The 27,202-nt window shown below is 44.0% G+C and overlaps 1 long non-coding RNA gene across 3 annotated transcripts; it reads left to right on the top strand.

Annotated features, from left to right (window-relative positions):
• Positions 1-20,630: 20,630 nt before the first annotated feature.
• Positions 20,631-23,232, top strand: LOC127614539 (uncharacterized). Of its 3 annotated transcripts, XR_007966580.1 has the most exons (5): positions 20,631-20,967; positions 21,102-21,216; positions 21,372-21,472; positions 21,541-21,978; positions 22,062-23,232. It is a non-coding gene; the product is annotated as an uncharacterized LOC127614539 (long non-coding RNA). The 3 variants fall into 3 exon arrangements; XR_007966581.1 differs by lacking the exon at positions 21,102-21,216; XR_007966578.1 differs by lacking the exons at positions 20,631-20,967; positions 21,102-21,216 and having other exon boundaries at positions 21,234-21,472.
• The last annotated feature ends 3,970 nt before the right edge of the window (positions 23,233-27,202 follow it).

Here is a 27,202-nt window from a genome sequence, read left to right as displayed (position 1 = left end):
CATGAGTTGATTAAAAAAATGATCTTTTATTATAAAAGATGCATACCTGTCAACTTTTCGGAGCGCCAACCTGTATAAACTACCAAAAAAATTCTTATAAAGAGCAAAAAATCCTCATAACATACCAAAGCATTTTATAGGTCAAAATAATGGCAGGATAAAAACCCACGAACGTTTCAATGATATATATTGTAGATCTCCTTGATACTATGTCTGGTTAATGACTAATCATCATTCTACGTAGTGGCATTACTGTGTTCAGAGTTGTATTCCGGAAATGAAAGCATTCGAGTAGACGAGCACCATTCTGGGCAAAAGCAAACGGAACTACAAATTTTCAGAATCCGTATGATTTGTGCGATACGGCCATATACGTAAGATTCACCACAAAGTACGTATGAACTACGGCTAAACTGTATGAGTTGACAGGTATGAAGATGACAATATATTTGATGTTCACAACTGACCTCTTGGTGTGAAGTTGCATGCAAGGATTCAAAAGAAACTTTTTTTGGGGGGTCGGGGGGTTGTGAATCATATTGGTGCGATAAGTGGCTTCAATATTTGAGAGTTGTCACGAGAACATAGTTTGTGCTCAGAGAAAGTGCTCTGATGCCCTGCATTATACAGGGTAGGGAAAATGTGTAGAATTTTTGGGCATGAGATTTTACGGTCGATACACGCACACCCACGAGAACAACAACATACCCGCGAACACGCACCAGCACTGGTACTTGCAGACGAATACCCACACAGGCTCAGGGACAAACGCACAAACACACGCGCACAAACTCTCGTACGCACTCACGCACAGCCGCGTCCATCAAATCGGGGAGAACCACATCAATAAACAAACACAATCACACACAGCAACAAAACGATTGGTTGAGAAGCTCGCACCATCTTAACTGACCTCGCGAAATTTCATGAATAACTCAACAGAGCGCGACAAAGACTGCGTGAAAGGTTCCGCAAGATAATTTTTGTTTTATAAATCCCCAAATTCTATAATTTGACGTCGGTTTAAGCACGCCGAACGATATTGCAAGTAAGCTAGCTCGATAGCAAGTTTTTAGGAGGCAAACAGCGATGTCGTAAACCTGACCGTTGATGGATGGTCTGTTGAACGGACGTTCACCAAGCAAAATATCTGCCCTCCTCGCAAGACGTCAAGGCCAATTCACGTGCTTTGCCGTTGAAGGAGAGCTGTATAGCAAGAGGAGAGCCGTTAATATTACAGTGGTTGCCATAACTAACACAAACAATTATCATATTAATAACTCGCACGCAGACACAAATGTATATAGGTACCCCCCCCGATTCACTTTTTTTTTTCCAACATCACAGAAAAACACGAGTAGACACCTTCTTTCCACGAGCAATGGAAGAGAAAATAAAGTATACCAGGTTGCCAGTCTTAAAACATGCCTACTGAGGCAACAAGATTTCTTTAAGAAAGCAACCAAAGAAAATAATGCAGCAGTCGAAGCTAGCTACGTCGTTAGCAAGATGATTGCTAAAGCAGAAAAGCCATTCACAGAAAGTGAATTTGTCAAAAAGTGCATATTAAAGGCTGCACATTTTGTCTGCCCAGAAAAGGTCAGTTAAACAACTCAACGTTTCTGCCAACAACGTGGCAGAGCGCGTTTCTGACCTGTCAAGTGACATTTATGATCAACTGTGTGAGAATGCAAAATGTTTCAGTGTGTAGTCAGTGGCTCTTGATGAGACCACAGACATCACAGACACTGCCCAGTTCGCAATATACAGTATGTCCGTGGTGTGGATGACATTTTTGAAGTGATGGAGGAGTAGCTCACAGCAATTCCAATGCATGGCCAGACCACTGCTAAGGAAGTATTTCACCAGCTGTGTGATGCCATTGAGAATGCTGGCTTGCCATGGAAGACCTTTGTTGGAATAACAACTGATGGAGCCCCCATCAATGACAGGGAGGAAGAATGGACTGGTTGCACTTGTTAAAAAAAAAAACTGGAAGAGGAGGGTGTGGAGGAGGCCATAGCTCTGCACTGTATTATCCATCAGCAGGCCCTTTGCAGCAGATGCCTGAAGTTTGACAATGTGATGTCTGTCGTTGTGAAATGCATCAACCAAATCACATCCAGGGGCTTAAAGCACAGAAGGTTCCATGCTTTTGTTGTTTTTTTTGTTGAGGAAATAAAGTCAGAATATGGGGATGTGCTCTACTTCACTAAGGTACGTTGGCTCAGCAGGGGAAACATATTGAGGAGATTATTTGAGTTGAGAGCAGAAGTAAAAGACTTCATGGAGAAGGACGGGGTGGCTGTTCCTGTGCTAAGTGATCCCAAATGGCTCATGGACTTAGCTTTTCTTGGTGATATCACACATGAGCTTAATGTTCTCAACAAGAAGCTACAACCCCAGGGGCAACTTCTCAGTGCTGCCTATGACAACGTGAGAACATTCTGCACAAAACTGTGTTGTGGAAAGCCCAGCTCTTTCAGACAAACCTTTGCCATTTCCCAGCATGCAAGGCTCTCTTGAATGCAGGCATACCATTCAGTGCTGAGAAGTATGTTGAGGGCATTTTGAAGCTACAGGAGGAATTTTTTCAGCGCTTTTCCTGTGGAAATCCTGTTGCGGCCCAGACTCTACCTCCAGTGGCAGCCGGGTAAATTGAGTTCGAGACCCCTGTCCTAAATTCACTTAATAAGAGAGGCTACACTGCGAGCTGCTGAGCGAGAACTACAAGTGCCAGAATTCAGTGGGGATATACCGAACAGAATGAGAAAAGGAACACGCCTGGACTTTGGTGAAGAATATTTTGGTGCCAGTAACAAAGCCTCTGGCACTGGATACCCAAAACAGATCATCTAGATTTGTCACATTATATATCATTTCTGTATTGCATTATTCATGCCGTAAAAATAATAAAATGCAAATTGTCTGGCCTTTCGAAAAAAGCTAAAGTAGCAGCTCAAAGACGAATGGAAGAGGAATTACTCTCAGGGGCCAGTCATTCCAGCCCTGGTCCTGAAGAATCATCGAGCCAGGAAAGCTGCGATTTTACCAAAGATCTGCAGAGCCCGATCAACAAGACCTTACACAAAGAAAAGGCCAAACTGCGGCACATGGTAGTTAAGTGTGAGAAGTTTATAACCGTCAAAGACAAAGAGTAAACGGGGAAATGGGGGACCGGGGGGAGGGGGGGGGGGAGAACAATTAATGTCAAGTTCATTTTATTTCAGTAAAGAAGCTTTGCAAATTTTTTGCACAAAAATCCAACACTTTCAACGATGTGCATTGTCAAACCCATATGGGGCTATTTTGCATCCTCCTTCTCTGTTGACAAAAAACTACTTGGATGATTTTAACTTCTCAGCTGTACTGTCTGCAATTTTCCAGTAAATTAACTCTAAGCTCTTTCATTGAACAAGTCAAAAAATTCAAACAATTCTCTCAGTGAAATGCAAATACAAAATTTAACACCCAATGCAAACCATGGGGTCTCTATTTTGCATGATAAGCTGCAAAGTATTCCCTCTCTGCAATCAGGCATAGGAATACATTGCACTTCCTGCATTTCCATCGTGGCGCGCCGCTCTCTGTTGTCAGCATGATGTGGCAAATGCCCATAGTTGTCAAATTGCACATCCGATTGTGGTCGTGGGTGTCTTGCGAGGTCATGGATGATGCCTGATGAACTGGCACAGCAGAGTATTTTAAAACCCCACTTGTCTGGTTTATTAGCAATGTATTGGCAAAGAGTGCCAGCCCTTGTGCCTTGATAGGAAACCATGACCTCATCCACGCTGTGTTTGTGGATGGAATGAGGAGGCATTGCTTGCACTGTATTTCAAAAAGGGGTTGGATTTTGTAAAAACGATTAGAGCTGCCATCACACTGCTGTTTATCATTGAAGTGAATGAATCGCCAACAGCTTGAATCTCCTCTGTGGCATTATATCAGCTATCACATCAAAGCGTGATGCAGAGTTCCAATAGTCCTCCATGGCCGGGAAGTCAAAAACACCCATGAAAAGGAGCAGACCAAGGAAATCTTCAATCTCTGCAGGATTAGTCTTGATTGGAACCCCCCAGCTCTTGGGCAGAGTACAAATTTGATTGATGAGCAATATGTTGAATCATCTCATCAGTGAAAAGCATTATGAAATACTGAAAGGGTATCTTTACCTTGTCAGGATGTGCAAAATTTGAATCAGGAACTTGGAAGTCCTCAATATCTACATGCTTCCAAAGTCTTCTGGCTTCTTTTTCTTTCTTCTCAGTCATTTTCTTCTTCTTGCTAGGGGGTGACATATAGGACGAGTTCTTCATTTCCTGTTTTTAGAATTGTTTTCCCTTTGTCTTTTGCTCCCTTGAACCAGCCAGAAAAGTCATTGGCCTTGAACCATAAAATGCGTTAGCACCCATCTTTTGTTTCTGAAAAAGAAATGGAGGACAAGGAAACAATGCACCATCCGAAGGTTAACATGTTTTGCTAAATTGTACAAATTGTTCAATCAATCAATTCCAATATAAAAACACTATAATTAGAACCTATTGACAACAATGCATGAAGAGAAGTGTTTTTACTGCGTAGATAATTATATAATTCTGTGAAATTAGCAAAACTTCACTGACTTGTAACCATATGGTTGAGCTGTCTCGCCATGCTAATTTTTTACCATGAACAGCCATCTCAACCATTTGGTCAAGCTTGATTTCTCACTTGCTAGTGGCAGGACCTAAACTCTGTCAAAAAGTAGCGTGACCTCTAGTGGTTATTTTGTGCACAGCATAACTCAACCAAGTGGTACAGATGACCCCATCAGGCAAAGTTCATTTCACCACATTTTCCAATGAAACATCGTGACTCAAAATGTGGTCTACCAAATGGTTGAGCAGACCATTAAAGGATGAGTTGGATGACGCGGCCCTTGTGTTTAAAAAAAAAAAAGAAAAAACTGCGCCGCTCAGGCAGTGGCTCACTACGATCGCGCGGGCATCTTAGCGAAAAAATGTTGTCTACCCACAAGCATTGCAATGAAATTGTTAGTTATTTAGTAGAGCTAAACATCTCTTTATTTTCGCGATAAGCAATGAAGATGAACAAAAAGTTGAACCAAGCAACAACACTTTTGTGGGCCGAAGGCCCATCTTACCAGCCTTCCGCAGGAACTAGCTGATGAGCCGCCCGGAGGGCGGCGAACCACCACCTTACCAGCCTTCCGCAGGAACTAGCTGATGAGCCGCCCGGAGGGCGGCGAACCAGCTAGTACTGTATAAACTAGAAAAAACACTTCTTTTTCTTCTAACAGTGCAAATATTTTTCACAATTTATGATGTATCAACTTCAAACCTTTGGGTCAAACTGAAAGAAATGAAAGTGGCAGTTATTTTAAAGATTTCATTCATTTACTCCAACATTATCCCCATTAAAGTTTTGTGAGTTAGCTGAAGCCTTTTTTTTACAAATAAAAAAGTTCAACAGACCTGAGAATATGGGGGGAATTTGGAATTTTCACGTATGGAGAACCTCATAACTGAGACGTGCTTATCATTCACACTGTCCCACCCTTTTTCAAAGCTGAATCAATATAGTGTTGAATGAGACGGTTGGGATTTTCCTGCCCCTTGTGCTGTTCCAATCTCAATAATTCATCTTTGTTTTTGAACCTTGCTTGCAAATGCAGACATCAAATACAATAACACTCTCAAAATATTTTTTTGTTGACAAAAGCAAAGGACAGCTATTTGATCGCCATAGGAAGTGATATATTTGCCCATTTGCTCTTCAGTTATCATAGAAATTACTGCCATGTCAACCTGCAAAGATAAATAGTGAGAATCAATACTTTGACTTATTTAATAATAACTTTTAACAAATTTAACATATTCACATGAGTGATGGTACAAAGCAGTCGTCATTATTTGTATTCAATATTACATAATATAATTATAAAACACCAGAAAGCGGCAGGACATCTACTAACTGTGATGTCGTTTTTAAATTGTTACATAACGTCATTGTAATAAGAACATTAACAGTACAGGTAGGGTAGATAGAATTGCAAGCTTCACTTTCCCCACCAAGTTAGTTTCTCAATGTATTTGGAGGTCTCTGTTACTAATTACGACTCCAACTACTATGAGACTACTCCTACTAATAATACTATTAAATAATAAATAAATAATAAAACTCCTACAACTTGGCGTCCACATGTGTGGACATCACATTTTTGGTTGTCTAGACTACAATGTTAAATTTTGGACTGCAAGGGCCTGGCGTCCACTTATGAGGACGTTAAACTGCCCCCTAGTGGTGGAAGAAGAGTGTAACAAGCACATGTAAAATTTGAGATGGCCGACAGACAACCCACCCAAACATTCAAATGGCTCCTCCCAATCCAAAAGTCGACCAAGTAAAAAAATTCTAACAAATTTCATGGCTGATTCTTGCTCAAATGCATTTACAAGTGTGTTGTGAAAGTTGAATTTGGAATTTTACAAAAGTAAGAAAATTTGACAATTTACCATGCTGCTAAACTTGATGTACACATATGTGGACAGAGGGACTTAGTTTTGTTGTTAATTGGTAAAAGACAACTCAAACAAATCCAGCTGGCATCAAAAACTTTGTTTGCCTATACTTACCAATCCGGATGGGAACATTTGTGTCACCAAGTGGTTTGACAAAAAACAGTGTTGATGATGTCTACTGTACATGCTCAAGAGCAAGAAGACACTTGCCAGAGATGGGACAAGAAACTGAAACGGTATGTGCTCTTGCCCATGTGTTATCCTTGAATACAACTCCCAAGATGGGTGGAGTGGACTTTGTGGATAGAATGATAAGCTAGTTTCGAATGAGTGTCCGTACAAAAAAAAATGAACACTGCGGATGCTGATGCACATTCCCGATCTGGCTTTAGCCATCAGCTTACTGTACCGCAAAGACCTCACTCTGAATAGCACACCAAAGAAGAACATCATGCAGTTCCTTCAATTTCGCATGGAAGTGGCCATGACCTTCTTGGCTCAGAGAGACAATGACAATTCTGACTTTTCAAAGCAGGAAGATGACACAGAAGTTTCAGTCCAAGAGAAACAGCGTCCAGTGCAGGCAGTGCCCCACATCTCATTCTGCAGCTAATGCACATCTGCCAGAAGTGGTACACTCAAAGAAAGCATCACGAGGCAGAGCAAAAGGATGCTCATGGAAAACTAGAGTGCAGTGTGTTACGTGCAAGGTGTTCCTCTGCTTACAGGCAGATCGCAACTATTTCGCTGCCTTTCATACATAGGCATGAACATTTACCCAAGGGGAAAAAAATGTTGGAGCACTTTTGGTGTGCAAGTTTCACGTTTCACGCCATGTTCAGAAATTGAAATGAACAGTTCAACAGTAGCAATGAAAAATATTTTTGAAGGTTTACTTGTTTTATATCTGTCCTCCTGCAACTGTTAGCAGCAGCACTTCATATGACTTGCGTAAAGGGGCACAAGTTGTTGCTTTGAATTCTGTTTTTGCACTTGGAAAAAATGCTGCTGTGTTCAGGCAACAAATAAAGTTTTGCTCATCATTACTCAATTGTGACATTGTTGTGTTCACTCAAATTTAAAACAAATGTCCTCACATGTGGACATAATTTTTCTCAGAAACTACATCATGTCAAAAGATAATTCTTTGATTTTTCACTCATCAGGTCCCAATTAGCCTAAATATCAAAGAGAAAATAAAAATGCATGCCTTGCAAGAGTTCGGATCTAGGAGGTTTAATTAATAAAATTTATATCATACTTTTTTTAACCACTCAAAAGAATCAAACAGGTTGCACTACAGTCGCCTATTTACAAAACACAAAATTAACAGTAGGGAAATGAGTTTGTCAGCGCCAGTGTCTATGTTGCTCTTGTTGCGCTTATTACATTCGAGCAAGGGTCAGGAACCTATGGCTCTCGAGCCAGATGTGGCTCTTTGGATGATCTGGCTTGGAGATAAAAGAAAACGTTTTCACTTGTTTCCATCCATCCATTTTTCACTGCTCATGTCCTGTTTAGGGCTGCAGTTGGCTCCAGGAGCAATTTGGATTGGATGATTCTGACCTACATAGGCCGTTGCTGTATAAACAGGTAAATGCCCCCTTTTGAATCAGCCTGCTCTGTCATTAGCTCAAAGCTAATCCTTAGATAAGATAAGATATCCTTTATTTGTCCCACACTGGGGAAATTTACAGCCTCCAGCAGCAAGAATGTAAGTAGAAAGAAGAAAGAAGAAAAAAAACAACAACCACCGTTCAATTAAGTGCAATATAAACACAAAATGGATAAATCGCATTGCTATTTACAATTGTCTTTCACATCATTTAATTATTATTAATATTGTTATTTTTACTCAGCAGCCTGACAGCAGTCGGTAGGAACGAGCGTCGGTATTTCTCCCTCTTGCAGCGCGGGTGTAACAGTCTCTTGCTGAAGGAGCTACCAAGTGCTGTCAGGGTGGGCTGGAGGGGGTGGGAGGGACTGTCCATCATAGCTTTTAGCTTAGTTAGCATCCTTCTGTTGCCCACCTCCTCCAGAGTGTCAAGGGAGCAGCCCAGGACAGAACTGGCCTTCCTGACCAGTCGCTCCAGTCTCTTTCTGTCCTGGCCTGAGATGCTGCCTGACCAGCAGACAATGCCATAATGGATGGCCGAGGCCACCACTGAGTTATAGAAAGTCTTAAGACGAATAAAATAGCGAAAAGAAAAAAAGATGATGACAATGGTACACTTCAGGCCGAATGGACTGTTCTGCGGTGTGTCTAATTTGCAATGACTAAATACCATCGACAAAAGAGTCGAATGTAAAGTAGCACTTTGACTATGCTATGTTCGCATCAAAATACCCTGCGAGAGATAGCAGAAAGGAAGCCTGCAAGCTACTGACAGGGTGCAAGCTAGCCAGCAGCTATTCCCCGTATGGACCCGGCAAGATGATTATAATTCCGCTAGCGTTGCTGGATCGTAAGCAATCTTGAGGAAGGGAAAATCATTTACATTAATGGTGAATATAACATAATTGAAAAAAAAAACACACACATTCAGAGGCTTATTATGCTGACACTTTGTTGAAATCATGTTTAAAATACAGTTTATATTACTATGGCTCTCACTGAAATACATTTCCAAATATTTTGCTTTTAGTCAAAAAGGTTCCTGACCCCTGCATTACAGCGTGTGGCTGTATGCCCACCTTATCACTTTTCATGCGCATAATGTAATGTCCACGTGAGGGACATTTCTTGACCGCAAGAAGGGTTCCAAGTCTTCCTCCATGATTCTCTCCTCCCCCGAGGTAGTGTCGTCTCTCAATCAGTCGCGCATGAGAGTCAACATGACTGACAACACTGACTCTGAAGTACATGTACATCGACGCACATTAAAAACAAAAAACAAACAAACCAAAAATATATATATATATATATATATATATAAAATAAAAATTCCTCGTCTCACCCCCCCCTTGGGTTGTGTCCGTCCCTCATTCAGCTCGGGTCCTCTACCAGAGGCCAGGAAGTTTGAGGGTTTTGCGCAGTATCCTTGCTGTTCCCAGCACTGCACATTTCTGGACCGAGATGTCCGATGTTGTTCCCGGGATCTGTTGCAACCACTCCTCTAGTTTGGGGGTCACTGCCCCGAGTGCTCCGACCACCACAGGCACGACTGTCACCTTTACCTTCCAGGCTCTCTCCAGCTCCTCTCTGAGCCCTTGGTATTTCTCGAGTTTCTCATGTTCCTTCTTTCTGATGTTTCCATCACTTGGGACCGCTACATCCACTACAACGGCTTTCCTCTGCCCTTTATCTATGATCACGATGTTTCTATCGATATCTGAGACTCTTTCCTGTATGTCTGCCACTGTTATGGTAACTGGGTTCTGTTCAGGGATGTTGCCGTGCTCCTCCCTCAGGGTCACCAGCCATTGTGCACTGCTGTTATGTGCAACCTCCTTCTCCCATATGCCTTTCCAGTACCTTTCAGTTTCCAGTCTTGGTGGGTCAGCACTGTTTTTAGGACCCTCCCGCTGAGCGTACACCTTCGCAGGTTGTGTTGCGAACAGCCTGTTTATTCGTCTGGCCTCATTCTCTTTCGCGTACCGCTTTAAGATAAGATATCCTTTATTTGTCCCACACTGGGAAAAATTACAATTTTGGCGGCTGAACAAGGCTTGGAGCCTTTGTTTGTCAGTTTCGAGTGCTTCAGGTATGGTCATCTGGATGTACCTCTCGGGTCTCTGCCTTTTTATCACACCTCTCTGGGCCTCCGTCAATTGACTCACATCTTTCCAAGCCACCTTGATCTTCCCCCAACCGTCTTTTCCATGGTGGGTAACGTATCTCATGGCTTCGATGGGTGCTCTGATAGCCAAGCATCTCTAGGATCACTGATGCTGAAGCGTATATCAGCTCATTGGTTTCCGTGATCGTTACGGTAGATTTCGCCCTCAGTGCTGCATTCACACTTTCCATGAGACTTTCTGGTGGTACTTCACATAGCCGTTGTAGTCGGTTTCTAGGTTGCCCAGCTTAGTACATATATATATATTGCGAGATCTCGTAATCTTTGGGAGGGAATGCAAAACTTTGCGAGGGAACGTTAAGTTGTTGTTTTTCTTCCATGTCTCCTTTGGGTCTCCGTAGCATCTTGCATCAAGAGGCACTGTGTGCACAAACATTCCCATCGAAGTGTCGGTGTCATGTTCCGTATTGGGCAGCAGGTGGCACGCGTTCATTTCTGCCGGCTGCACACCTGCCGCCTATTTGTCAGTGATTGCACCTGCTAAATCTAAGGCGCTCCGGCGGTCGACTCATTGCCGGAGTATTGCATGCCGTGTCACTGCTGTTGCCCACGTTTCATAAATATCGTTCGATAACCATTTGCTATTGGTTACCTTTTCTTCTTCCTAAGGGGATTATTATTAGAAGCGCATACGTAAACTAGTAATTGTTTCAACATATTTCCTGGTTCTCGTTTTTACCAGCGTTTTCTGTTGTCGCGTTCCTTATTTCCTGGTTCTCGTTCTTTGACCAGCGTTTTCTGTTGTTAGTAGGCGGGATTTTTGTTTATAATAAATATTATTGTTTTGACATAGTCCTTGTCGGTGTCTGCTATTTCGGGGATCCACTTATTTTCATTTTCTCTGTTACGTACGAAGCAGTTCCCTTTTCCTGCTTCGTGCGTGACGTGACAGTCGGGTGGCGATGAACCTTGTCATGAGACGGTGAAAAAGACAATTGCAAAAGCTGTGAACCACCGTCAGTTCCGCGCATTTCTTGATGAAGTTGACAGCGAATATTCCAATCTTCTGCTACATTACTGTCACGTCCCGAGTTTGTCAGCAGGGGGAAGGCTTCCTGCTTGCCGCCTGCACACCTGCCACCCATTTGTAGAGAATTACACAGGCTTTATTTGGGCGCTCTGGCAGTCGACTCACTGCCTGAGTATTCCACGCCGTGCCAATACTCTCGCCCATTCCTTCTCGATTTATTCATTGCCTTAAAGCCTAGTGGCTGTTATTGCGCGCCTTTATACCCTCTCGTGTTAGGTTATATCGTTCACCAAAATATTCTCCTTGCTATTTTTTCCACAAGCATTTTCTGTTGTCTCCTTATTTATTCCTGGTCCTTATTTTGACCAGCGCCTTCTGTTGTTCGCCTGGACGGGTATTTTGTGTTTGTATTAAATCTCCTTTTTTCTCTGACAAACATTTTTTCTGTGTCTGCTATTTCGGGGATCCACTTCCAGTTATTGTTGTGCACGAAGCGATCATTCTGTCATTTCGGGTGCAACGTGACAATTACAGACTCCGATGGCTGTCAAGGTGGGAGACGGTTTTGCGTCACTTTGTCGCTTGTTTAGAACAGGTGAAAACATTCCGAACAAGCAGAGACCTGAACTACCCGAAAACTGGAAGATACACAGTGACTTGAAAAACTGCACTTTATGGCAGATATGACAAGCCACCTAAACAAGATGAATGAATGTCTCCAGGGGCAGGCAAACTGCACTGCAAATGCTGCAAACTGTTTTGGCATTCGAGTGCAAGCTGACTGCTGCCTTTGCCAGAGATTTACAGTGAGGCACGCTTTCGAACTTCCCCTCCCTAAGAGAATTCAAAGAAGCCCATCACGATCACACACTCAATGGTGATTATTTACAAAGTGCGATCATTGATATGCAAATTTGGGAGCAGATTTTGTGAGCTCCAAAAGGGAAAAAAATGACAATGTCGTTCCCTGTCACACTTTGACCTTGATATTGACCCGTCCTTGTTGAGCACATTCCCAGAAGTAAATCAAACTGACCTTGGAAAGGAAATGGCTGATATAGCCGACAAAGATGTATGGGTGTCCCAATTCAAACGTCTGACAGCTGAGCTTGAAGACTCGCCAGAAAGCCCGGCTTGCCCAAAGCCAAAAATGTAGCGAAATTGAAAGCCTTCCACCACACGAGAAACTTGTCTTTGACACATGGACTCCTCTTCCCGACAATTATAGGAACATGAAGACATATGCATTTGGAGTATTATCCATCTTTGGATAAAAATCCCCTTGCAAGCAGATATTCTCAAACATAAACTACATCAAATCAAAATATTGCACCCACCTATAAATGAGAGCTTGCAGTCCTGCGTCAAAATTAAAGTTACATCTTATATGCCCGATGTTGAGAAACTGACCAGTGATGTCAGAAAGCAGAAATGGGTAAGATCACAATCATGTCATAGGCACATATTTACTAACAAAGTGGCTGTTTTTATAAAGGGATTTCGGATTTTCAGTATCAATTCGGAATGACACAGGGATATTGTTGTGTTTTGTTGTTCAGGTCCGCGGGGAGCTGCGTTGGTTGCATTTCAAAAGAGAAGAAGACTTAAGTGGTATTAATTACCGGTAGATTTTATGTACCGGTACTTTACTTTTTCAAAAGGCTGCTGATGTATTTTTTTAAATTCTGGCTGCATTTTAATGCACGTTATGCACTTTCTACGGGCCGCAGTGTGCGTTGAGTTTCGTGACATCAGTGCACCATTCTTCGTTGATATAGAAGCAAATCCCACCACCTTTCGATTTCCCTGATAGCTGCGTGTCGCGATCGGCTCGGAGTAGGCGGAAGCCGGGTAGATGTTACGCGGAATCCGGGTGGCGGTCATTGAGCCAGGTTTTAGTGAAGCAGAGCGCAGCAGAACGTGCAAAGGTTTTGTTAGTCTTTGTGAGGAGAAGACGTTCATCCATCTTGTTTGGCAGAGAACGTAGATTAGCAAGATGGATCGATGGGAGCGGGGTTTGAAATCCACGCTGCCGTAGCTTGACTAGCACACCGGCTCGCTTCCCCCTTCTCCGACGGCGTTTCCATGCTCCGTACAGTGCAGCCGCTCCGCTCGCTATTCGCTCCGAAAATCCTTGTGGATTTTCGTGTGCCGGTAAAAAGTCAGAGCCTAGACTCTCTAATGCTAAGCAACTCTTCCCTCGTGTAAGTAAGCCGCATAGGGTCGCCCCCCCCCAAAAAACAAAAAGAAAATGACAAAAACAGGAATAATACTAGGGAGCGCGTAACCGAGACAGCCACATGTGTCGGCGCCATCAGTACCCTTGGGTGAGGTCTTGTGTCAGTTGGGATAATTGTGCATTTGGATTAGTTCAAAAGAACCACTAGAAATGTGACATGCTACTTGTGTATAATAAAACTCAACAGGTTTCTCAGTGAGGAACCTGCACCAGCAACGGCACATCGTCTGCAACCAAATTAGGAGGGCCATAGTCCTGCCTGTTTTGCAGCTCTGCCGGCTGCAACACACCTGATTCAAATCATCAGCATCATTCCAGCGCTGCTTCACAGCTGGCTGATGAGTTGATCACTTGAATCAGGTGTGTTGCTCCTTGGAGAGCTGGAAAACAAGCAGGACGATTGAGTCTGGACACCCCTGGGCGAAGAGTCTAGCCTGCATTTTGAACAGTGCGAATAATGATGATTAGCATTAGCCCGAAGCGGGGGTGGGTGGGAGGAGGATGATTATGTGCTGAAAGCACAGACATGACTTTTTTTCTGATGGCATATGAAAATATGAAAAATACAGTCATACCTCGGTTTTCGACCATAATCCGTTAGAGAAGGCTGTTCGAAAACCGATTTGTTCACAAACCGAAACCATGTTTCGCATTGTAATCAATGTCATAAATTTTATTCTGTTCCAAGTCTAGAAAACTTTTTAAAGCATTTTTTAACACAATAAACTGTATACACGTATAAGAGAGTAGGTAACATGTTAAATACTGTTTGTTTGTTTGTTTTACTGAACATATAAAACACAATACAATAAATTGACATAAGTGAAAGCAAGCAAAAATTGTAAAAACGAAAAGAAAAAAACTGTTATCATCACAATTCTATGTTCAAAGGAGTAGGAGGAAATAAGAAATGTATCTAGTCCTACCCCTTGTTCTGTAGCAACATATGAGTTGATCCTTTTTCAATACGAAAATAAAAAAAATCAACATATCATATATGCTTTTATCCATATGCATACTGTACTAATCTCTCTTTATAGTTCTCGGTTTGTATATACATACTCACTCTTGCATTCTTATATCATTCATTCATTCATCTTCCGAGCCGCTTGATCCTCACTAGGGTCGCGGGGGGTGCTGGAGCCTATCCCAGCTGTCTTCGGGCAGTAGGCGGGGGACACCCTGAATCGGTTGCCAGCCAATCGCAGGGCACACAGAAATGAACAACCATTCGCACTCACACTCACACCTAGGGACAATTTAGAGTGTTCAATCAGCCTGCCACGCATGTTTTTGGAATGTGGGAGGAAACCGGAGCACCCGGAGAAAACCCACGCAAGCCCGGGCAATGTTCGCATATTCATAATTCTGATGATTACTATATGACATAGATATATCAAATGTATCACCTTAACTCTGATTTATGTAGGTTTTTTGTACTAATCTTTTGAATTTGTTTTTGAACTCGACAAGCGATTTACTCATTTTCAGGTCCATTTCAAAATTATTCCACAGATTTACACCGATTACTGATACACTCCTTTGCTTGATGTTTGTTCTTGTTTTGGATTTTTTGTATAGGTTAGCACCCCTTAAATTATAACAACTTTCTCTCATTTCAAAAAGCTTCTGGATGTTTTGGTAAAGGAAGTTATTTTGTACTTTATACATTAATTGGGCGATTTTAAAGTCAACCAGGTCATAGAATTTCCTTGTGTTTGATTTGATGAATAGTGGATTTGTGGGTTCTGTATATTTAGATCTATTGATTATTCTGATTGCTTTTTTTGTAGTTTTAAAACAGGGAGTGTGTTTGATTTGCAAGTGTTTCCCCATATTTCCACACAGTAGGTCATAAATGGAAGTAATAATGAATAGTAAAATGTGTACAATGATTTTTTATTTAACACATCTGTCATGATGTCGAAAGACAAATATTAAAAATTCTGTTTCTTTGTGGATTTTGGATGGAAGAAAGGTGCACATTTCTTTCCATCAAAAACTGTTGTACTTTTTAGGATACTCATTGTTTCAGATGAGGTAATTGCAACCACCTGGGAAGGGCCAATTGTTGCTTGGGCCTGATTGGCCTGAAGCTCAAGTGAACTCCCTTTAAAAGAGGAATGAGGAAGTCACTGGGGGCCGCACAACTTGGAGAGCAGTGCTACATGTGTGCTGCTCAAAACTGGTCAAATGTCACTCCTGAAAATAAAGAAAACTGGAAAATCTTCTTGCTGAATCCTGGCTGAATTGCCTTTTTATTCTTTTTCACCTGGCCTGCTGTTTCGCCGCACGACAAACGGCTAAACAGGAGCGCAGACGGCCAGGCGCGGAGCATGCACTGCACACGCCGCACGTATTACATCACGTGAACGCCGCACTTGTAATAATAACTTACCCTCCGCAAGTCCGCATCTTTTTGACGTGGTATCCCAAACATGGAGGGGCAAGAAGTTGGGGATAAACTAAAGACAGGAGAACTCAAAAGACAAACACGCACCGGAAAGAGCGAGGCGTGGAAAAGCTTCAAATTGATTGTCGAAAATGCTACGGGAACTAGCATTGGCTTAGCTGAATGTAGTCAATATGGCGCTTTGCTTTCGTACGAGACCGGGACTTTGATGCTGAGCAGGCATTTAAACATCTGTACTGACAAAACTGATGATTGCTGCCAAACATCTGTGTTATCATTTGTTTCAAAAAGTGCCCCTCTTAGTGCTAAGCAGGCCATCACAAACAAGTGCGTGGACTTTTGCTGTCAGGACATTAGACCATTTTCAGTAGTGAGTGGAAAAGGTTTCAGAAGTCTGGCCCAAGAACTGATTAATGTTGGGTCAACTTTTGTCCGCATAGCTGTCGACTCGGTCCTGCCTCATTCACTACACCACAGTGTCAAAGGCGTGCACCGAGAAGGCTGAGGCAAAAAGGAGCTTGTTAATTGAGTGGGTAAAGAAAGCCCTGACAAGTGGCTGTGACGTCGCCATGAGTACCAATATGTGGACAGATGATTACAGAAAGATGAGTTATATTGCAATAACTTGTCACTTTACTGAAACACAATTCAACTTGGTTGGAAAAACCCTCACTGCTGTTGCGTTTCCAGCAGAAGACGCCAAAACGGGGAAGAATATCAGAAAAGAACTGGTCCGGCTTCTGGTGAATAAATTTGGAACCTTCATTGTTATCCAGAATAGTGTGGGTTACAGATGAGGGCAGTAACATCGTGAAAGCTTTAGAGCCTTTCAAGCGCCTCTCGTGCCCCTTGTGTAAAAAAAAAAAAATAGTTACGCATTTTACAATTTTTGTAAATGATGTATGTTGCGTTATTCCAACATGTGTTTTTTTATTTTCAAACACTCAAAATGTTAAGAGGCATCTGTGCCATCCATACATATATAGTTTTTATTACTTCTTTGGGATTTTTTTGCCCTTTATGGACAATAAAGGCGGTACTGTGCTATGACACTTCAAAGAAATCTATAAAAATAAAACCCAAATTGGAAGATGTCATATCACACAAGTAGAGCTTTGAAAATGTCAAAGAATTATCCAAAAAAAAAATTCTGGATAAAATTTGCGGCAATGGCCGTTTTCATGAAAAAGTAACACAACATACAATTTCTACAAAAATTGTAAATGTTTTGGTGTGATAACTAAGTAATTTATGCTTCTTTTTGTTTACTTTCAACCACTCAAAATGTTCAGTGGCATCAGAGCTATCCATACACATATAGAGTAAATATTCTCTAGTACAGACTCGTGTTTGGCTCTCCAATTTGTCCTGATAACAGAAATTCCTCATTTGGGAAATGAGCATGGTACATGTCCTTTATGAACCTGCAAATATGTTGACAAAATGCACGTGTAACAACGCAATCAATAAAATACGAAAATATACTGTCCAAAAACTGCAATACAGGTGTATCCCCAAAAAAATCACAACACTAAAATACGTACAGTATTTTAATATTTATTTTTTTTCTCTCTTGGGAAAAAATATGTATTTTGTATTGTTTTGTTGGATGCATTCTTTGGTTTATGACAATGTTTGCCTGCGTGTCATACAGTTCTCTTTCTAGTTGCAAGTAACTGTCCCATTGATCACTGATGTCTGGTAATTCTTGTACATACTGAAGGATTTTTTTTTGCCATTTGCATTGCTTCCTTGCTGGATGGTGGCTTGTCATCAGGAGTTGAATCGATGCCTTGTTTAAAGTTTCGTAGATTTGCGTCTTTCCGACTCCAAGTGTCTGCTGGATCTTTTTAACTTTGTGTTCAGCCTCGCTCAAACGGATGCATTTCATTCGCTCCACTCCAGTTGTTACAGTTCTTCTACGTTTTGATGCGATGATCTACACGACGTAAGTGAATAAAGTTAAAATCTTTCGCAATTACAGTAAAACGCACGCCAATAAAAAGTCGCTTACACATCTTCGTTTCGAATCTGATGAATGAAAACGGCGAAGCGAACACGTTTCTTCGGTCTCGTCGAGTGGGTGCTGCTTTTAAGCTAGTGCCGCGTTCTACAGGACGTAAATTGCGTGTATTTAAGCTCCCGCGGCATTACACCGCCATCCGGGTTACATGGAATTTTCGCTTACGCAACTTTCGGTAACATGTAATATCGTAGTCAAAATGTTAATGCATAGGTTTTTATTCCGGGTGAAGGATATTCCTTTGCATAGAATTCCGGGGATGGGAATATTTACTGTAGTTTGAAAAGTAAAGTCACAACAACCGTGTAGAATATATAACAGAATTTATATAAAACAACCCACCACCAAATACTGAAGAAAAACAACAACAACACCTTTCAGAACTTTTTTTTTAACAGTTCTGACAAACATTCTTTATGTGTTTCCGGCACATGGGGATTCCACATTTGTCACATGTATTCGATGCAAAGCGTTTGTCCTTGCAGAGGCCACATTGCCTTCACTTGGGTGAAGGCATTGTGGCCTGATGTTGCTCCGCTGCACCCTGCAGAAGTCTGCGGCCTCCGACGCTGAACCTCCGGCATGATGAGCGCGTTGCCAAGCTCCTCGAGGAACAGCCGTTGACGATGGTTTTTTGGCATTCCACGCGGGATTCACAGCAGTGAACATGATGAACGCGTTGAATGCCGAAATGTCTAACATGTGAAAGAAAAGGCACATCGGCCACCGCTGTGCTCGCCGGCATGTTGAATAAGTAACACATGCCTGCAAACAGACACACACACAAAACATCAGATGACATAATTGACAAGACAGCTTTGATAAACACTTTGTGACAATGACAACTTGTGCTTACTTGGTCCAAGTGGTCCACTGCTCCCTTGGATAGTCCAAGACTATTTGTAGCTTTTTTTTTTGCCCCTGTCCTCCGCTGTTGGCTCCTTATGGAGGGTGCTGAGCACCAGCACATTCTTCCCTTTTTTGGGAACATACAAAACTAGGGTCAGGTCCCTGGTGAAGGCAAAGAGAGGGGTTGCCATACTGTGATTTGGACGGCTGTTGTGGGGAGCTTCGGCTTGTTTTTCCGAATTGTACCCAATAGGTGTTTTTTTTTAGTTCCATTGCTAATGGAATGGAGGTGAAATAATTGTCGGTTGTCACCGTGTGGCCTTCCAGTGAGTCGGTGAGCCCCAGCACCACACGCATCCCCACGTTCGTCTCACGTGTGCCGCCTGGAGGCTTGCCGGTGTAGACCTCAATGTTTTGAGGCGCATGACGATTGTGCGTCACAAAGCGCCCAAATCTTAAGGCCATACTTGGCAGGTTTCGACAGCATGTACTGCTTGAAGTTGCAGCGTCCGCGGAATGAGACGAGCTGCTCATCCACACAGACGCTGCGACCTACATTGTACATTTTTTGGAGCCGGTAATTCCAGCCACTCCACAAATCAGCTATCGGCGCCATTTTATTGGCGTGGTGCCGCTGCGGTCTTCGGACCTTGTCGTCAAATCTCCTACTCCCCCGCCCGACCCACATCGCCCATCCCGCGCCCCAACCTCGCGAGGCCATCGTCGGCTGGGAGAGGCGTGGGGCGTGGCGTGACGGGGTATGGTGCCGGTCATTGGCCGGTTTCTTACTCACTCGCCCGGACCCACAGAGCACGCCCCGCGGCCCGAGCCCAAGAGGCCGTCAGCGGCTGAGAGAGGAGTGGGGCGTGGCGTGACGACGGGCTACGGCACCGGTCATTGGCCGGTTTCCTACTCCCCCGCCCCGACCCACAGCGCCCGTCCTGCGGCCTGACTCCGTTAGGGCATCGGTGGCAGTTCACCCAGCCGCCCGGTACCGAACATAACTTTATTTTTTGCAAAAGAAAAACAAAGTTGTTTCTGGACGTCCCAACCAAGCCCTACAAACAATCACGACCGGAATCGTTCATGCAACAATGCCCCACGATGCCGTCGACGGCGGCACAAGCGCACCCAGCCGTCGGGGACCCAACATAACTTTATTTTTTGCAAAAGGAAAAAAAAATGTCTCTGGAGGTCCCAAACCAAGCCCTACTATCAATCCCGACCGGAATTGTCACAATGCATCGGTTTGAAGCCTCCTGCAAAATGGCAAACTCATTTGCGATCCTCCGGCGCCACCTAAAGTTGCAAAATTTGAATGACCTCAACACAACAATGTGGCATACATACGTCTGTAGAAGCGAAAACAAAGCAATTCACGTAAAAACCGCGTGAAATGCATGTTTAAACATTAGGTTTACGATGCATTCAAAAATATGAATTATAATGGGTCACTTCGGTGCAAAATATGTAAATTGTGGAGGTTAAGGTATCAAAACGTTTTATTTTTGCTGCAATGCCTGAGAAATATCAGCCGTGACGTCATGAAATTTCGGCCATTTTAGAACCCCCTTACGTTTCAGCTCTCTCGTGTTTTTCCGAATGCCTTTGCCTTTGATTCAAAGACGAGAAATGTCTTAATTTGCATAATGTTTACTTTATAGAATTAAAGAAAGTTAATTACTGTTCTGTACTGTACTACAAGCATTTACTGTACTTCTACATGCTCGTAACTGTACAGTATATCATTAAATTTGGCCTTATAATTATTTTTTGTACTCATACACATGTACATACTGTATATGTTGCCGACAGTCTACCGCAGCGCCATGTTCGGGCGACCATTTCTCTCAGTGGTTGGTTCAAATCGCAAGTTGCTAACCCAGGCCCTCAGCCAATCGCCGACGACAACGAACGGGACAACACACACGTACCCGTCCCGTTGGTCGACAGCCTCTTCGTGCTCTCGGGCCAATCGCCGACGACAACGAAATGCTAATCCTAATATAGAGTGAAATTAGCTTCTCCCATTGGCTCATGTCCTCACCACTTTCGCTCGCTCCGCGATTCATTCTTCTCACATTTGTTCGAGATTTCCAGGCGTAAAATTAAACTCACATCGTCGTCGAACTCACCAAAACACTTACTGGTAAGTTTGCTTGAATACTGTTTCAGCTTCGTTCGGGTATGTCTGTTTCGGGCGTGAATATATAGTAAAAAAATAGGCGAACATATGTTCAGTAACTGTATTTTCACATTTTCTGCTCTCTCCCCCTCCAAAAGTTGTAATGGCGGGCATGTAACTTCAACACTCCTAATATATATCGCTGGAATACTTTCAAGGAGAAGACGAGACAATTACCCCAGCCGAACACATTACCGATGTACCTGTCTGAAGGTAAATGAAAAGGAGGGTGTTTTTTTCATGCGCGAATGAATGCGATGGATTTCAAAAAAAGAAAGGCCACATATATCGCAAATACCCGAGCCGAACACATTTTTCAGGCATTTCAGGCATCAGGGGGGGGGGACTAACTGGTGTGTGTGTGGTAGGCAATGGATTTCAAGCCCGACTTTGTGTTCATGCCGCCTGGTATGAAGCATTTACGGCTGCAGTGCACGGCTCAGGCAACAAAGCTGGCCCAAGCATACAGGTAGGTACGTCCACGCTTTCATTTCAAAAGGGTCAAAGTAGGCTAATACACCTTATTTATTGTTATAGAGCGAAACCCGCAGCTACCACCTGCAAGAGCGCTTCCGTGGTGAAGGAGGAGGCCGTGGCCCGCGTTGTTCAAGGCGGCGGAGACCCCCAGTGCTGGCAACTGGTGCTCAGCGAGATGACGCTCCAGTTTGGCTAGTACCGGGGCCAAACATTCAAATGACTCCTTGAGAACGATGTGGGCTACTGTGCCATGGTCGTGGCTTCCCACCAGAAGGAGGAAAACGGCGACACGTCGCAGTCACCCCTGGCGGCGAATAAAGATTCCCTGGCATGGTACACACACGTCTTCCCGGAGATGGCCGCTGTCGTGCGGCATCGGCTGATGGTCATGGGAGCACCGTTGGTCAGGGAGCTGGGTGAGCAACTGTTGACAATGGGACAGTTCCCCAACGAAACCTACGGTTCTCCCTACGAGTCAACTGATGAGCGGCATCGAGCGTAAATAGCGTTTGTTATGTATGGGAAGGTGAAAACTTGACATTGCTTAACGTGTATTTTTGTTGGTGGTTTCTGTGTGTTAGGTATGTTTGTCGTATGCGCGCAGGGAAAGCTGGTATGGCGGGCTCCTTCTTCCACACCCTGAACTCCTACATCGTTGGGAGAGACAATGAGGCAAATTACAAAAGGTCTCGTCGGTAAACGACTCATGGGTCGCAACCGCGAGCGCCCCCGACGTTTCCCTGGAGCGCCGAGGAAGATGCAGTTCATCGTCTGCCGCAACCGCGAGCACCCCCATCGTTTGCGTGGAGTGCCGGGGAAGATGCGATACGTGCGGTGGTCTGGTAACGAGCAGGAGGAGGAGGAGGTACCGTGCCAGCGGCGAGCCCGACGGCAGTGGTGATACGCCCGCCAGGTGTACCGTTCGCAGGAGGAAGAGCAGAGCCCTGCAGGACGAGCAGCTACTCGATGCCAACGAACGATTCACATGGGGCAGCGAACCTGGGGAGGACTGCCTGTGATGTGGCCAGGCTCGTACTTTGGCGGGGGGGGGGGGGGCATGCTTTTTACAAAGGCAGCTATTTCTGCCAATTAAACGAGGATTGCGGGGAGGACGGCGTGGTGAGCATTTCGACATGGCTGCAAAAGCAGTTGTCTGCGCTGCCGCTAAAAACTCCCCATACCACTGTGTGGCGGCAACGCAAACACCAGACCGAGGGGCGGGAGCAGTCGACAGAGCGGAAAGCCAGAACGTGCGGAAAGTGTGGCCACCCGCAACAGGTGGTGTACGGTCTCACTTCCTTCATGAGCAAAGTGCCCAAGAAGACTCTCCGAACCTTCTGCACACTGCATGAGGGAAAACCAATGGCCCTGTGGCTGGCAGAGCAGCGGGCGAGGGAAACGCTTGACGCCGCTACGCAAGAAGCACCTGCGCCTTCTTCCTCTAGGGAGGAAGAACCTGCGCGCGAGGAGAAAGAACCTGCGCGCGAGGCCTAATGTGTCAAAACATCTCTCTTGTGTGCGTTTCTTTCCGCGCACCGGTGTTCAATTTTCAATCTTCAAGACGTTCTTATAGATGTGGTGTGTGAAGTTAGTTGAGTCAATAGATAGATAGATGTGTGATGAACCAGCAGCAGCGAGTGGCATTGTGTCATTTATTGATTTTCATTCAAGACAAATTGGTTCACTGTTTTAAAAGAAATAGATGTGGTGTGTGAAGTTAGTTGAATCAATAAATAGATGTGTGAAGCAGCAGTAGGGAGTGCCTTTGTGTCATTTGTTGATTTTCATTCAAGACGGATTGGCTCATTTCACTGTTAGTTTTAAGAGAGAAGGGGCAGGCGCGGGCAAATGATTTTATATTTCAACACAAGGTGCATACATTTCGAATCCCGCGCGCGGCTTTCGCGCACATGGCTAATTTGCATGCGCGCTTCGGCGTTCCAAGCCCTCGTCTGACAGTGCGTTGCAAGATGGCGCGGTCGGAGCCGGCCAGCGGCGGCCGTCGACCCGCCGCGCGCGGCGACCCGAAGGGCGCGCCTCGGACGATACCCACGGTCGAACCTGAGCGTCGCGGGGGGGGAAAATGAGACGGCCGAATACCCACATAGTGCACTATGTGGGTATTCGAGAAAGTAATCACAAAGTAAGGGTAATGTAGTACCCTCCCATACCGCTAGGGAGCAGCAATAGCTAGCCAATTGCCTTGTGTTTCGACGAGAGACTCAATAAAGTTGGGAATCACTGTTTTATACAGTGACATTGCAAACGTTTGAAATCTTTTCAAATACTGTTGCGTTGCATACACAGCAGATGGCAGCAGAAACATGGCAACCGTTAATCTGTTTTCCCACGTGAACTACAAGTATTTCATGATGGGGATTGTTGGATTGATCTGGGGCTTTAGAGGGCCGGGGCTGCCACTGGCAGGTGACCGTCTGCTCGACGTATAAAAAGCGGCATCGCAGTTTGTTTCGTTTGAAAATCATTCACTTCGTTGTCAGCCTAGTCCCAATGGTTGAGCTACGTTTGTGTCCGCTTTTCTTTGTCAGATCCGTGGAGTTATCTCTTAGATTCAATCATGCTCGCTTGCTTTGTTTGTCTGCTTTGTCTTGGGTCCAAAGTACTTTTTGTTTGCTGCATCAAAATCACAGTTAGTTGCTGTTCACGATCGGCAGTTTAAACAACGTGGGCAAAAGTCTTGCAATCATAGTGGTGTCGTTACATAGTTCCTATTTTTGACTAGTTGCCATGTCGTGTTTGGCCGGCTGCTCCGGAAATTAAATTAGTAATTTGCGTTACAGCTGGAGTTCATCGTGCCGGCGCTCCGCTTCCAGGTTTGACCGCTGGGACTTGTAGTCCTTTTGTTCGGTTCCACTTGGTATGCGTCTGTTTGCTTTCTTACGTTTACACGATGAATAATGATGACAATAACAATACATAGTGTAACATCGTGGTTGATAAAATTATTTATTAAAATTAATGTTAAGATGAAGGTATTACATTATTCATTCATCTTCCGTACCGCTTGATCCTCACTAGGGTCGCGGGGGGTGCTGGAGCCCATCCCAGCCGTCTCCGGGCAGTAGGCGAGGGACACCCTGAATCGGTTGCCAGCCAATCGCAGGGCACAAGGTATTACATTAATTAATGTCAAATATATACATTTACATTGTGATGAAGATAGAAATATTTTTGTTGCATTTATGTGTACTTTAGGTTATTACCTGCTAGTGCTGCTGCTATATGCTTCAATAAATGATCAAAATAGTACAAAGTGAGTAATCCTTCCAAGTTGACTGACGATCCCTATTCAGAGGGCTGTGAAAAAACAGGAATAACTGAACAGTAATAACCACTGGATTGGATTGAAATCAACCAACAGATCCCTGTAGCCATCTTGTTGCCTCTGTGTCCCGCTTCCTCGACGCATAATTTTCCCGCCAGGCGATGGGAGGGAGTGAAAGACTGGTGATTGGAGGAGACTTCAATGCAAGTGTGGGAACGAATGTGAAGATAGGAGGTGTATGTGGGAGGCATGGATTGGGGAGGATGAATGAAGCTGGAAGGGACTTAATAGAATGGTGTCAGGAGCATGATCTCCCATATGTTAATATCTATAGGAGGTTTTGAAGGGGGGGGGGGACGTGGCAACACATGGCGAGTGGAAAATGGTATGAGTTGGATGGATTTCTGGTGAAAGGGAATGAGAGACACAGCATGGTGGATGTGGACGATGAGTGAGTACGAATTGTCAGACCATAGGCCGGTGTGCATGAAGGTGACTGGGAAGTGGAAGAGATGGAGGACAGACGAGAGGATCCAGAGGAGAGTGGTGTAAGCGAAGTGGGAGGTGTTGAAAGAGGAGGAGAAGAAAAGAGAATATGAGGAGAGGACAAGAGAGAAACTGGAGGAGTTGAACAAGGAAGGACTGGTAAAGGAGAGCGGGTGGACGGAGTTGGCAAACATAATGGTGGAGACAGCAGTGGAACTATGTGGAAGGGAGAGAAAAGAAATATCTAACCCATGGACGGTAGGGAGAGAGAAGGAGATATGGGAGAGGGTAGACAGAAGGAACAAGAAAATGGAGACACTGAATGCGAGGAGAAGGTTGAGAGTGACGGGAGGAGGGAGAGGAGTGGGGGAGATGGAAGAAAAGTTCCCCAGACTAAAAGCGGAAGTGAAGGAAACGCGGAAGGAATTGAAGAAGTTGCTGAGGAGGCTGGAAAGAGACTGGTGGGAAGGGGTGATTGAGGACTGTCAGGAAGCATGTTCTAGAGCAGGGGTCGGCAATTATTTTTTCCAGGGGGCCACATGAGAAATAGAAAATATTGTAGAGGGCCGGCCAAAAGGCTGATCTCAATTCTGTGTAATATTAACTGTACTTCTTGGTAAAAAGCAGTAAATAGCATTGTTTTGATAAGCTGGTAAGAGTATATGTTATAATTAAGCAATGAAAACATGAGGTTGCCTTCCAAAAAATTTGATTTATTCAAGCAAATTTCACAAAACAATGGGAAAGGCAATTAATCACTAAAACGGCATCATAAAAACACGCTAAAGGTGCAAATAAAAATAACCAAAATACAACTAAAATCATGCACAATTCAACCATATAAAACTTTTTACATTTTTAAAGATATTTTTTCTTGTTCAGTGAGAGAAATCTAGTCTCTGCTAGGCTTTAACGAGTGCATCAAAATCAGGTTGCATGTCTGAGGTGGAGATCCGAAGCACAGCTGACTGATGATCGCATTGCTGCCAGCTCCTCAGTAATCTTGAAGTCCGGCGTTATCCCGTGGACAAATGCAAGTAACTGGGCTGTGTCACGGACATCACAGCTTTCATCCAAAGCCAAGGAGAAAAAGTCCAAATTTGCAACTTCACGTTGCAGCTGAAGCTCCAGATTGCACAATATGTTTTCGACCCTTTTTGTCACGGTTCGCCTGGAGAGCGGGACTTTCTCAAATTCTTCTTTTTTTCAGGACATATTGAAGCTGCAGAGTCCTCCAAGCACTCTTTGATAAACTCGCCCTCCGAGAATGGCTTACTGGTTTTGGCGATTTTGTAAGCTATCACAAAGCTGGTCTCGGTTGCTGCATCCCTGGATGTGTGAAGCTTGGTAAAAAAGCCTTGCTGCTTTTAGTTTAGCGAGCAAAGCTTCGGATGTCCGCGCCCTTTCAGCATCAGCCACGTTGTTGGATTTCTCCCCGTGTTTCGTCTCATAATGCCGACTCAAATTGTAGTCCTTAAACACGGTGATTCTCTCCCCGTAAACTGAACACACGGCTTTACCTCTCACTTCAGTAAATAAATACTGAGCAGTCCATTTTTTGTTGAAAACTCTGCATTCAGCATCTACCTTTGTTTTTTTTTAGCATGAGCAGACATTTCTGTGGGCTAAAGTGATCTTGTGACTTGCTAGTGACAACGATCAAATCACGCCCATGCCTCAATATACGTTTTGCGTCATCATGTACGAAAATAAAAAACAATTTCAAAATAAAAGCAATGCAGAATCAGTCCATGCATCAGGTAAAATAAAAAAATGTTTATTTTGTAATTTCCAATTAACGTTACACGGGCTGGTCAGAGTCGATCAAAGGGCCGTATGCGGCCCGGGGGCCGTACAATGCCCAAATTTGTTCTAGAGGGAGGCTTGGCGAAATGTACAAATGTTTGAGGAAGTTAGGAAAGAGGGATAAACCGGCCGCTCGGAGCACGA

This window comes from Hippocampus zosterae, chromosome 14 (assembly GCF_025434085.1).
Source record: "Hippocampus zosterae strain Florida chromosome 14, ASM2543408v3, whole genome shotgun sequence".
In the NCBI taxonomy this organism is placed as follows: domain Eukaryota; kingdom Metazoa; phylum Chordata; class Actinopteri; order Syngnathiformes; family Syngnathidae; genus Hippocampus; species Hippocampus zosterae.
This window is presented reverse-complemented; position numbering and strand designations above follow the sequence as displayed.